Raw genomic sequence first — 14,080 nt, 5'->3', positions numbered from 1 at the left:
ATGACCACTGAAGGGTTTCAGGCATGACTCCCCCAGTGGCCACAACCCCTCCCACCACCCAAAGAATGGAAAAAAAAACCCCTAGGCTTCCCATCTGCTGATCATAGGGGAATCACGATCAGCTGAGCCAGTTTCGGGGAGTCCTGCCAGCTGATCTGATGGGGGATCTCCCTGTCGGTTCAGTTGATCCTCAAGAAAAAAAGGGGATTATAAAGGATAATTTATATAACATCTGATTCAATAAATTAATTTACTACACATCAGTGTCTGACTACTTCTTTGTAATTACTCTATTGTCACTAAAAGCATTTTTTGTCATGTACAAAACAACCATTCTGTTAACATATTTACCTATTGTGTAAATTAAGAGGTTGAAGTATCATAAAGGATGTATGGTTGTCAGTAAAGAGACCTCTTACAACTTGGATATTATTTCAAGTCTTCATCCTGAATGCATGCAGTATAATCATTTACTTCAAACCTCCTTCCTACCTTAAAAATTTTTTTATTTTTTATTTGATAATATTTAATTAATTAAAATTAGAAAAACTAATTGGCTAAGAGTGCAAAACCTATCCCTATCTTTTGTTTAAATTCAATAGGTAAATATGTTAACAGAATGGTTGTTTTGTATATGACAAAAAATGTTTTTAGTGACAATAGAGTATTTACAAAGAAGTAAGTCAGACACTGATGTGTAGTAAATTAATTTATTGAATCAGATGTTATATAAATTATCCTTTATAACCCCCTTTTTTTCTTGATGATAATTGTTGTGGGCTGGATAACTTGAGCAATGATCCGATTGTTTGTTAGTTGATCCTGCCAGATCCTTTCTCTTCCTAACAATGTAGTTGTAGACTTTTTGTTAGAATAACGACAGGGACCATGGCCTGGAAACTTCTTGAGTTTGATTTGTTTTTGCTTTAATTCTGGCCTGGCAGTTTGTCCTGATCATTTTGAGTTTCCAACTCAATACGACCTATGTTACTGCACTAAACATAGAAACATGATGGCAGATAAGGCCAAGTGGCCCAACCAGTCTGCCCATCCACAGTAACCATCATCTCTTCCTCTCTCTAAGAGATCCCACATGCCTATCCCACGCTTTTTTGAAGAACCTTAGTTCATTCATTACAGTGAAGAGGAGAAAAATGGCAACAACAAAAAAAATTTTGCTGAATGGTGACTCATTTCAAGGACAAGACAACTGTTATTTGCAACTACTGTGGTAAGGATTTTAAATACCATCAAAACCTCACTACATTAACCTATCACCTTAAAAGCAAACATCTTTTTGTTCACTCATCAAAACAAGCTTTGGTTCCTAGAACTTCAGATTCAGATTCATTTGGTAACCAGAAAACTGAACATATGAATTTTTTCTTCAGAAAATCAAGTTGTAAGTAAGGCAAAAGTCAATGTAATTACAGACGCGTTGACACAGTGGGTCGCTATGGACTGTCGACCAGTTAATGTGGCAGCAGATTCAGGGCTGCAGAGATTTCTCCAGGTGGCCACTTTTGACTCTACCCATGTGTTGCCATCACAAACTACCATTAAGCGAAAGTTATGTGGACTGTATGGTCAGAGAAAGCAGAGAAAATGATGCAGTTATCAGAAGCTACATGTGTATCCATAACTGCAGACTACTGGACTTCTGTTGGGAATGAAAGCTATCTTGGAACAACTCTGCATTTCATCGATGAAAATTGTTGTCTTCAATCGATGGCTCTTGGAATTTTCAATTTTAATTAAAGACACACAGCTGAACATGTGTGAAATATATACTTGATGAATGGCATCATCAGGATACGATTTCTATTTTTGGGACCGACAATGCTAGAAATATGGTTAAAGCAGCTTCTCTTGTGCCATCCAAGCATATGCCTTGTATATAGGGTTAGTACTACTGACACTGGCTTTTTTAGGAAAAACTTAAGTCCAGTGTAATTGAATCAAACAGCAATACCTTTAAACACCTGGAACAAGAAAAGCTTGAAATCACTTTAGTATGTAGTTTTGGACGCCTCAGCCCCACCACTCCACCACTGTAATTAAGTTTAGTATTACACCGGGAAGGCTGTGTGGTGCCTCATCATCGGCAGTCCATTAACAATATCTTTTTTTATATATAATTTTTAATTTTGTGAATATTTCTCAATTCATACATTTGTGCTGATGCTGAATTTAGTAAAAGTATAAATATTGACTTATCTCAGCCGTCTTGGGAGCCAGACCCGACATGTTTCGCACTGCTTGAGTGCTGTTTCAAGGGTCTCCCTGCGAGAATAAAAGGAAAAAACTAAGTCAAATGGTTCATACTTAGTCCTCCCCCCCAAAATTTATTAAAAGTTTTTAATTAAATATTTTACGTCCCGAAAGAACTCAATTCTTAACTTAAGCAAAAGGACTCACCGGGGCTGCCGCTGTCATCCGACTCCTACTATAAATTTTTTCATGATGGCGGCGGCGTCTCCCGGGTCCATTTAAATATCAGCTGTGATCTTATCCTTAGCCCTCCTACTTGATGACGAACCTCCACACCTTAGCCTATCAGTGTACCCCATTCAACTTCGCTGTTGAGCCCACGTGGTGTCACAGTATCCAGCTCAAAAATATACCGTTGTTCCATTTCATTCAGTTTAGTTAAGGGCTAAGGATAAGATCACAGCTGATATTTAAATGGACCCGGGAGACGCCGCCGCCATCATGAAAAAATTTATAGCAGGAGTCGGATGACAGCGGCAGCCCCGGTGAGTCCTTTTGCTTAAGTTAAGAATTGAGTTCTTTCGGGACGTAAAATATTTAATTAAAAACTTTTAATAAATTTTGGGGGGGAGGACTAAGTATGAACCATTTGACTTAGTTTTTTCCTTTTATTCTCGCAGGGAGACCCTTGAAACAGCACTCAAGCAGTGCGAAACATGTCGGGTCTGGCTCCCAAGGCGGCTGAGATAAGTCAATATTTATACTTTTACTAAATTCAGCATCAGCACAAATATATGAATTGAGAAATATTCACAAAATTAAAAATTATATATAAAAAAAGATATTGTTAATGGACTGCCGATGATGAGGCACCACACAGCCTTCCCGGTGTAATACTAAACTTAATTACAGCGGTGGAGTGGTGGGGCTGAGGCGTCCAAAACTACATACTAAAGTGATTTCAAGCTTTTCTTGTTCCAGGTGTTTAAAGGTATTGTTGTATATAGGGTTAGCATATTTAAAAAAAGAAAATCCCAGACAGATAACCCCACCCCATTTTGCCTCCGGCCCCACCCTGTTCAGCCCCACCTGGTTCTACCTCCATCCCTGCCCAGTTCTGTCTCTAGCCCCGCTTCATTCCCAGAAAGCTCTGACTGCGTCTGGAGGGCCTGGAGCATGTGCAGATGCGTGTAACATCATCCACGCATGCTCAGAGGCCCTCCAGATGCAGCAAGAGCTTGTAGGGGCTTTCCAAAATCCAGACAAATGCTGGGTTTTGGAAAGTCCATCCAGGAACCCGGATAGTCTTCTAAAAACAGGACATGTCCAGGTTTTCCTGGACATATGGTAACCCTACTTGTATAGCACATGTACTGCACTTATGTGTAAATGTTGCTACACAGGAGGCTGGAATTGATGTGGCTCTTAGCAAATGTTGAAAGATAGTTTGTCATTTCAAACACAGTCCTGCCAACACTTCTGAGCTTCACAAACAACAATGACTGAAAGAATTATCTGAATAACACCTGATCCAAGATGTGTCAACAAGATGGAACAGAATGTCTGACATGCTGGAACGGCTGCTGAAATACAAAGAGCCAGTAATGTCAACTTTGGCACAGCATAAAAGCTCACCTACACTCTTAACAAAGGCAGAATGGAAGAAGATTGAAAAACTTTGTAAAGTGCTCGAACCATGCAAATTTGCCACAGACCACCTTGGTGGAGAGAAATATGTGTCCTGTTCAGTTGCTCTGCCTACAATTTGCTTTAAGGAGAAATTTTGTGCAAAACTTAGCAACCGTACATAAAGTTTTAACACTAAATTTTTGTCCATAGTGTATGCTTTGGATGTGCAGTTCAAGAAGTTGATACAGCACAAAGAAAGGGACCAGGAAATACACAAAAAGCCAACTACACCATAATAAAGTGTACAAGCCTGCAGAACTGAGACTAAATGTTCTTTATTGGACAAAGATCCAACACTGTCAATGTTTTGCATCGGGGATCTTTTGAATTATCTGTTATACGATTTTTCTATAGAGAAAGTTGTCCCAATATGAAACACCACTGGTATCAGTGTCTAGCTCTCTTCAATGGCTTCCTTTTAGAAAAAGATGGTGGCTATCCACGCTTATTTTATGCACTAAAATGGTGGATAATGATGACGTAAATGATTAAGGAAAATTCAAGAATGCTGTGACTTATCTTATGAATTCTGGTGATTTAGTAGCTTCGTTGGGGCAGGAATGATGAAGTGTGTGATGGAGGCAAACTGTGCAATATTGTCTCTTTTTTTAGGTCCTGCTACTGGGAACTTGCTTCTCTCTGTTAAGTCCCTGGTGGTACAGCAGTGAACCGCGACAGGAGTAACCTTCCTTCTGCTGGACCACCAGGGACTTAACACTTTTTTATGGTGCAGTTCAAGAAGTTGACATTTCTTACTAATACAGAACGTGAAGATACTTGGCTTGCCATCAAACAATTGCTTGCTGTGGAAACTTCAGGCAGACGACCTTCACTTCCATTTCCCAATAAAAAAGCACAGAAGAAAATGAAATTCAATCTACCACCTAGCTACGATGATGAAGATCAGGAACACCCTGTAGACGAATTGGAAATCTATAATGCAGAGACCACTTCAACTGGAGAAATTCATGTCTTGTGGAGAAGATACTGCACCAAATACCCATCTCTCTCAAATTTGGCAAGATGTTATATTTGTACTCCAGCAACCACAGTTCCATGTGAACGTTTACTCTCAAAAACAGGATTCATTGACAAACGTAGTTCAGCTCTGTGCCAATCAACTGCTTTGTCTAAATAGCTGACTTAATGGATAATTCATTCATTTGTGTACTCTATGGCAACAATTTTAAAGCTTTACTGGCTGCCAGTATGATACTCTAATCACTAGGCTACTCCACCACAATGCTGCCTCTACTCGTAGATGTTCCAATCTCATATGCTGAGTGCTAATTCTATAACGTCTTTAGGGCACATCCTAAACCATTAAGAAATGTTTTTTTTAGTTTATGCACTTTGAAAAGTATCCACCCTTTATTTTAACAACACCTTTTTACAGTATTGGTCCAGTCAGTTATTTTAGCTCAGCTGGACTATTGCAATTCTATCTATGTTGGTTTAAGTAAAGGGAATCAGAAAAGGTTACAATACAGAACATTGCGCCATGACTAATTTTTGCAAAGTCAAAATTCGAGCACGTTACTCCATTGTTTAAGAACTTACACTGGCTCCCGTTTCATTACAGAGTTCAGTTTAAATGTGCTTGTATTGTTTATAAAATTATTCATGGATTGTTTGACTCTCTGATACCCTTAACCTTAAATTCCTCTTAACATTTTGGGTTGTAGAACTATTCATATACATAAGTTATCTTTTCCTTCGGACAAAGGTTCTCGATCAACCGGCAAAATTGCTTGATCTTTGTCCTTCCTATTGACTGCACTAAGAAATGATCTTCCCGTTCAGATTCGATCGTGTATTTCTTTTCAGGTTTTCTGTAATATTTTAAAAACTACAATGTTCCAACGTTTTTTAGAATGTAACTCGTAATGATCTATCTTAAAATCAATACATCTTTGTAAACATAGTCTTATTGTAAACCGGGATGATCTGGTATATAAATCTAAGATTTAGGTTAGTTTAGACAGAATACCAGTACAAACAATAGGCATGACTGCATTTGCTATATCAATGGATGATGTCATTTGGTATACCTAAGTGCACTGTGCAATGTGTACAAATGATAGTATTCTTCTCACAGGACTTGAAACCATGGACCAGTCCAAACTTCCTGCACTGTATAGCAGGGAACTGAAATTCACACTTTTACTTCTGCTATAGCTGTGGGAGAAGGGGGGAGAGGTATATGACAGAGAAGTGGGAACCCTTGCCATGATATTTGAAACAACAAACAAAAGGCCAATTTGCTTCACCCATCAGGTAGGTGATGTCACACAGGTGATATCATATCAATGGCAATTGCTAATGGTGCACTTAACTATGCTGTGTAATCTGCACAGCTGATAATATCTTCCTCATGGGACATGAAACCACACAACACTGTGCAGCTCAATCTTCCAGTAAACTGAATCACAGCAGGAAACAGAAAACACACTGTTATTTGATTTCGACTGTTAGAAAGGTGGTCCGCGTCACCTCGCATTTTTTTTCAATGCGGGTCTCAGCCAATATTCAGCCAGGTCCCACATAAGCTCTGGTGGCTAACACCATTGAAGAATAGTTGAAATTGAGATTAGATTATTTCTGTCTTGTTTCAATTGTGTATAATACTGCTGTGGCTTCCAAATCCACTCTTCCCATGCAATGTGTTCTGAGGATCATTAGTTAGTGCCATTTTTTTTCTCTTTATATCCTGTCTTTATGCTGAATCGTACAATGTTAGGGAATTTATTATATAGGCTGGCGGGGGTATTATTTTTTTAGCTATACAATATACATTATATCTCAACTTTAGGGTGGTATTGTTAATTATATATTTGAGAGAGTTAGAAAGCTTTAGGATGCATTCACTGGGAAGACACACTCTTGCCCGAAACAAAAACAAAAAAAATAGGAAAAGCCTTAGGTCAGTTGGATGTTGGGCTGGAGGGCAGGGGATAATTTGCACTTATATTAAATCCTTGACAGAAGAGGCTCTTGTTGACAGAGATGGGGTCGTTACTTTTTAAGTAAAAAGTAAAAGTACTGGCTTCAAAAGTAATGAAATAAAAGTAGAAAGTCTTATCCCCCCAAATATTCAAGTAAAAGTAAAAAAGAATAGCCCTTCAAGCATTTTTAATTACAAAGTAAAAAGTATTCTTAACAAGTTGGACCATAGAATCTAGTATGTTTACAAGCAATAATGTAGTGTGCTTATGTACATATAATCTTGTAATATGTCTAGTTCTCTGTGAGTACAATGTAACAGAAACTTAATAAATGAAACGACAGTCCAACTATGCTTCCTGTGTGGCACAGTGCCCAATGGCTTCCATATCAGCTATAAGGCACGGCAATAAGCAGGAATGTTTAGAAAAATAAAGCTCACCATAGCAGTGAATCCCTTCCGCTGTCAGAAAGCCTAAGCTCTGGAGAGTATCCTAGCAAGAAAAGTTTGCCACAAAAATAATATGAATTCAAACATCAAGTCCAGCACTGGAGAAAAAAAAGAGAGCTCGAGAGGCATCATAATCTGGAAGAAACTGAAGAAATAAAAACTCTCGAACCATCCTGTAAAAACTATACTGCTGAGTTCAGGAGGAGAAATCAAGTTAATCAACCATTTCCTTCCACTCATCCCCCAGAAGGCTCCTCTGCTTCAATCAGGCCAATCATACCATGAGTGAGGGGCGGGACTAGAGTTTCCAAATGTTGTCAGAACCTGGCTTGCATCTGATTGGGACCGAACTTCTTGTCCCAACTCTGCTGTTTGGGGGACCAGAAATTTGGGTCAAATCAGCTGCTAGCCAGGTTCTGACAACATTTGGAAACTCTAGTCCCGCCTGTAGAGTGGGAGAAGCAGAGGGACTGTCCTGGAAAATACTTTACAAAAATACTTTTAAAACTTGTACTTTGTTACTAAGTACAAAAATACTGCTTATTTGTAACTAGTTACAAGTAAAACAGATGGCAATAAGCACATGGGCTGGCAGGCTTGTCTGGCCTCCTATTCTCTTTTTTTTTTTTTAAGTTAAATAAATTTTTATTGAGTATTTTGAAAAATACAAGGAGCAATTCAAATACATAAGAATAAGATAACGTTTTGTATATATATATGATCTATAAATATAAAATTAATTATAAAGGACCATAGTATTAAGAAAAGCTCAGAGTAATGGAGTTGTTTGTGAAGACTGTATGAGAAAAAGATGAAAGAAGACAGAGTAAAAATAAAAAGAGAAAGGAAAGAAAGAGGAAAGGTGGAGAAAAGGAAGGGAAGACAGGAGTGTCTACAAAGCAGAGCGTACATATGAATCTAAAAATGACCAGGGTGATTTCTTGCTTTTTAAATTCATGGAGATTCGGAGTGTGATTTTACTCTCATATGCCTCCTATTCTCACCGCCGCAGTAAAGCCTTTGTAGACACCTGGACTCCTTTGGACAATTTATCACCAGTGAGTCGTAGCCATATTCTGAATAGACTACAATGGTATTCTGCCTTGCCTGTTTGACTTATCTTCCCCTTCTGTGCACTGTAGTTTTCTCTGTTAGATGGGAGGGGGAGGGGGAGGGGGATTCCGGGGCAGGGGGGGGGCTTCTGTAGGGACGGAAGGGATTGTTGTTTGTGACTGTGGAGGACATCAGAGTACAGTCCTCCATGGTGCCTGACTTTTCTTGTAAATATAGTTTTCCGCTTTTATTATTACTGCTGCTGCGGCGGCAGCGAAAACGGCGAACAGAATGCTAGGAATGATAAAGAAGAGGATCACGAACAGATCAGAGAAGGTTATCATGCCGCTGTACCGGGCCATGGTGCGCCCTCACCTGGAGTACTGCGTACAGCACTGGTCGCCGTACTTGAAGAAGGACACGGTACTACTCAAAAGGATCCAGAAAAGAGTGACTAAGATGGTTAAGGGATTGGAGGAGCTGCCGTACAACGAAAGATTAGAGAAACTAGGCCTCTTCTCCCTCGAACAGAGGAGATTGAGAGGGGACATGATCAAAACATTCAAGGTACTGAAGGGAATAGACTTAGTAGATAAAGACAGACTGTTCACCCTCTCCAGGGTGGGGAGAACGAGAGGGCAATCTCTAAAATTGAAAGGGGATAGATTCCGTATGAACCTAAGGAAGTTCTTCTTCATCCAGAGAGTGGTAGAAAACTGGAACTCTCTTCCAGAGGCTGTTATAGGGGACAATACCCTCTAGGGATTCAAGACAAAGTTAGACAAGTTCCTGGTGAACAAGAGTGTAAGCTGGTAGGGATAGTCTCAGTTAGGGCACTGGTCTTTGACCAGAGGGTCGTCGCGTGAGCGGACTGCTGGGCATAATGGACCACTGCTCTGACCCAGCAGCGGCAATTCTTATGTTCTTATGTAAAATGTAATGTTACAAGTAAAATTACTGCAAATTACTGTATATCTAAGTACTGTAATGAAATATAAGTGCTTAGTGACTACCAGTGACGTAGTAAGAGGGGGTGGGGGAGCCGCTGCACCCGGGGTGCCATCATGGTGGGGATGCCAGCACCCTTCCTCCTTTCTGCCTCTTCCCACTCCTCCCCCCACTGCACGTGCGCCCCCTTCCCTTCCCCCATACCTCTAGTTGTCCACCGCCGCAAGTAACAACTTCCACATGCTCCTCGCAACCCCGTCGGCTTCTGCCGATGTTGCTTCCGGGTGCCATGCATAGGAAGTGATGTCAGAGGGAGAGGACGTGGTCATGAGGGGCATGTTGAAGTTGGTCGCAGGGGGTGCGTGCGCACGGCAGGGGGGGGGTCGAGGGAGGGGCAGAGATGAGGATGGGGGTGGAGTGCCTCCCCCAGGCACCTTTCACTCTCGCTACGCCATCTCTGCTTATAGCACATCCTTTGGATGCCTAATTCTAGTCACTGCAATAAAATTGCCCCCTTAGTGGTTTCTAGTGAGAGCCAGCCATGAATGCTGTGTTCATGTTTGGAAGCTACACCTTTGTGAAGACATTGAAAGCAAATCAGAAGGTACTTACAAAATAACAGGATCCACAGCAGCAAAATACATAGAAAGGCTTAAAGACTTCAAAACGTACTCTCAAGGAAGAGAAAGAGAGCGCAAAGGTTCCATGCTAGCTGTGCACTGTCCCAGCTATCTTCTTACTAGACCTGGGCCTTACCACATCCAGAACAGGGGCTATATTATAGGGCTATTAAGGAGCAGCTTCATCCTACCCTGCAATCCAGTGCTCTGCACACAGCTTCAGCTTCTTCTTCCATCAGGCATGGTGTCGGTGCATTCTCTGGAAACACTAGCAGCCTCTGCCACCTTCTTAAACGCTATCAGACATGCTTCTGTGACCTCAGAGCCCAGCTGAGTCTGGCTAATGTTACTAGCCCTTCACCCTGAGGGTCCTGCTGTATGGTTGCTTTTGCAGAACCCATTATTGCAGAAATTACTACTGCTGCTGCGCCATCTGTTCATCTCTCTCCCACTTATCACTGTACTCTGTCACAGGGGAACATGACAGAGACATTCAAGTATCTAGCAGACTTTAATTAAAGGCAGCAGCATTTTCCACAGAAAACGAAACTCAGGAGTTCGTGATATAAATTTGGAAGAAGAGACATTCCAAAGAAATATGAGGAAAAGGTTTAATACAGATGGTTGTGGATGCCTAGTCGCTGTAGAGACAGGGGCAAAAAAAAAAAAAAAAAACAACAACCCTGACAGAATTCAATATGGTAGCACAAGAGAGAGGGCAAATGAATAGGGGATTTGGGGATAGAAATATATGGTCAATATTCAAAGGGATTTATGTGATTAAATTAGGAGTTAATTGCATGAATCACTTGGTGGAAAATGTAGGGCCAGCCACCACATTATTTTGGTTGGACATCTGATGAGGAGGAGGAGGCCGAGGAGGGGATCCAAGAGGTGTTTTTGAAGGTAAAGCCCAAACTTATACAGTTTTATATAGTGGTGCCTATAATGAAATTCCTTTATAGCATAACTGTGTGTATACGAGGGCCGCTGAAAAGTTCTCAGTCCAACCAAGAAGAGAATGATGTGGAGCCATGAAATTTACAAGTTTCTCCGAAACCATTAAAAAAAAGAAGAGCTAGAGCAACTGTATTTGAACTAACACAGGAGCGAACTATAAGGGTAGATTGAAAAGTCTGGTACATATCCATGAGATTGATATATATAGCACAAAGGTTTGGGGCGGCACCTATGGCCGAAGCTTGCAAGCAGTGAACACAGGGGAAAGAAGGTATGTTGAATTTTTCTCCAGTTTTGCATTTAACAATATAAGGCAAAGAGTTAAGCAAAAACGGACTGCAATAAGGACTCTCCCACTCAGTAGGAATAGCTCAAGAGCTCCTTACATCTTATATTTAAAAGTTGGGAGGATGCATCGAGGTTTCTCTATGTTTAATACAGAAAAGCAAGCACAGTAACTTATAGCCGTGCGTCTGTGAAAACACCAATGTAGTGTGCACATATAAAAATACAGTACATCACAACAATCATGTGGAAAATATTTTGAAATTTTTTGAATTTGTCATCGATATAGGAATCTAATATTTAAGTCCACATTCTGAAGCAGCTGACCCTGCGAAACGCTGGCCATCGTTGATGTGGCAGGTTCCTATTTTCAGATAAGTATCTGAATGTTCATTATCTTCAGATTCATAACTGAGTCATTTGCATAAGGCAACACAGTAGACAGTGAGGAGGTTTTCTCTGCCAGTGAGGTTGAATTTATATAAACAGATCGGTGGGGGTGCTGAGGCTTTTTCCTCCTCCATATGTCATTCTGAAGTAGCTACAATGAAAAGTTTGTGACCTAATGTTCTGAATAGAGTTTATCGTATACATGATTGTTGTTTGAAGTTTCAATAAGCAGTAGTGTTTGTTTTTTATAAGTTATAATCCTGTGGCAAGTACCAACTGAAGCAGAACTGGTCTGGTGGAAATGCTGTATGTTGTGTGCAATTCTGGAGGCCACATTACAGTAAAGATGTGCGCAGAATTGAATTGGTTCAGCGGACGGCCACCAGGATGATCTCGGGGCTCAAGGGTCTCTCGTACAAAGAGAGACTGAACAAATTGCAGCTCTACACTCTCGAGGAACGTAGGGAAAGGGGAGACATGATCGAAATATTTATGTACCTCACGGGACGTGTCGAAGTGGAAGATGATATTTTCTTTCTCAAGGGACCCTTGGCCACAAGAGGGCACCCGCTCAAACTCAGGGGCAGAAAATTTCATGGCGACACCAGAAAGTATTTCTTCACAGAGAGAGTGGTTGATCATTGGAACAAGCTGCCAGTGCAGGTGATCGAGGCAGACAGCGTGCCAGACTTTAAGAATAAATGGGATACCCATGTGGGATCCCTACGAGGGTCAAGATAAGGAAATTGGGTCATTAGGGCATAGACTAGAGAGCTGCACGGGAACGGGGACGACGGGAATCCCGCGGGACCCGCGGGCATCCCGCGGGTTCCCCCTTTGGGTCACGGGGATCCCGTGGGGACGCCCCTAGGGTCGCGGGGATCCCGTGGGGACGCCCCCTAGGGTCGCGGGGATCCCGTGGGGACGCCTCAGAGGGTCGCGGGGTTCCTGCGGGGCTGGATGTACTCAGTCGCGCGGCTCTTCTCTCTACCTTCTCTGCTTGCAGCACAGAGCCGAACGGAAGTCTTCCCGACGTCAGCGCTGACGTCGGAGGGAGGGAGGGCTTTGTTTAAGCCCTCCCTCCCCTCCGACGTCAGCGCTGACGTCGGGAAGACTTCCGTTCAGCTCTGTGCTGCAAGCAGAGAAGGTAGAGAGAAGAGCCGCGCGACTGAGTCGGGAAGACTTCCGTTTGGCTCTGTGCTGCAGGCAGTGCAGGTAAGGAGGAGAGTAGCCTCGCGGTTCGAGTGGCTACCAAGGGACGGGGCGGTCCGCCCCGCCACACCCCGCCCCGGTTGCAGCACAGCCGGCCAGGTCCCCTTACTTTTGTGGCACTTCCCCGACCGACCGACAACAGCCCCGGTCCGACAATCCTCCCTGCCCTGTAGCCGCGAATCTAAATTATCTTCTTACAGCATCTGTAATAAGGTAATTTAGATTCGCAGTTAAGGGCAGGGAGGTTTGTCGGACCGGGGCTGTTGTCAGTCGGTCGGGGAAGTGCCACAAAAGTAAGGGGACCTGGCCGGCTGTGCTGCACCCGGGGCGGTAGAGAAGGAGGGGGGGAGAAGGACGCTGAAAGCACTTGAAGACAGAGGAGGGAGAAGGACGCTGAAAGCACATGGGGGAATACAAAGGGGTGGAGAAGGACGCTGAAAGGCCATGGGAAGGGCGGGGGGGGAAGGACTCTGAAAGCACTTGTGGAAGACAGAGGGGGGAGAAGGATGCTGAAAGCACATGGGGAAGACAAAGGGGTGGAGAAGGACGCTGAAAGGACATGGGGAAGATAAAGGGGTGGAGAAGGACGCTGAAAGGCCATGGGAAGGGCGGGGGGGGGAAAGGACTCTGAAAGCACTTGTGGAAGACAGAGGGGGGAGAAGGATGCTGAAAGCACATGGGGAAGACAAAGGGGTGGAGAAGGACGCTGAAAGGACATGGGGAAGACGGGGGGGTGGAGAAGGACGCTGAAAGGACATGGGGAAGCAGAGGGGGGAGAAGGACACTGAAAGCACATGTGGAAGACAGAGGGGGGAGAAGGACGCTGACAGGACATGGGGAAGATGGGGGGAGAAGGACGCTGAAAGGAAATGGGGAAGAGAGAGTAGGGAGAAGACGCTGGCAGGGAAGAAGACAGATGCCAGACTATGGGGGGAGCGGAGAGAAGAAGATGGGTGCCAGACCAATTTGGAAGGGGGAAGAAAGGGAGAGGCACAGTAACAGAGCAAATGGAAGATGCAGAAGGAAGAGAGACAGTGGATGGAAGGAATTGAATGAGAACATGAGGAAAGCAGAAACCAGGCAACAAAGGTAGGAAAAGAATTATATTTCTTTTTTTTTATTTTGCTTCAGGATAAAGTAGTATATTAGTTGTGTTGTTAAAAATTTATAAACATTAGAGGCTCTGGTAGAAACCCATTTGCAAAGTATGTATTCTTCCCAATTAATATTTTCAAATTAATAAAGTCTTTTTGCTTATTTGTAAATGGTTTCTACCAGAGCCTTTAATTCTGTAGCATAATTAAATGAAATAACTATT

At 42.5% G+C, this 14,080-nt stretch overlaps 1 protein-coding gene across 10 annotated transcripts in view; it reads right to left on the bottom strand.

Annotated features, from left to right (window-relative positions):
* The window catches only part of ENOX1 (ecto-NOX disulfide-thiol exchanger 1), a 628,466-nt gene that overhangs the window by 323,432 nt on the left and 290,954 nt on the right, over positions 1-14,080 (bottom strand). The window contains exon 1 of one of the 10 annotated variants that reach the window (XM_033948803.1): positions 7,286-7,431. The exons of the other annotated variants lie outside the window; for them this stretch is intronic. The gene's annotated coding sequence lies outside the window, so the exon portion shown is untranslated. Of the gene's footprint in view, positions 1-7,285; positions 7,432-14,080 lie in introns of those variants that run through there. 10 annotated transcript variants of the gene reach the window in all.

Source organism: Geotrypetes seraphini, chromosome 6 (assembly GCF_902459505.1).
Source record: "Geotrypetes seraphini chromosome 6, aGeoSer1.1, whole genome shotgun sequence".
NCBI lineage: Eukaryota > Metazoa > Chordata > Amphibia > Gymnophiona > Dermophiidae > Geotrypetes > Geotrypetes seraphini.
The sequence above is the reverse complement of the archived record's forward strand: the minus strand, read 5'-3'. Positions and strand labels throughout refer to the sequence as shown.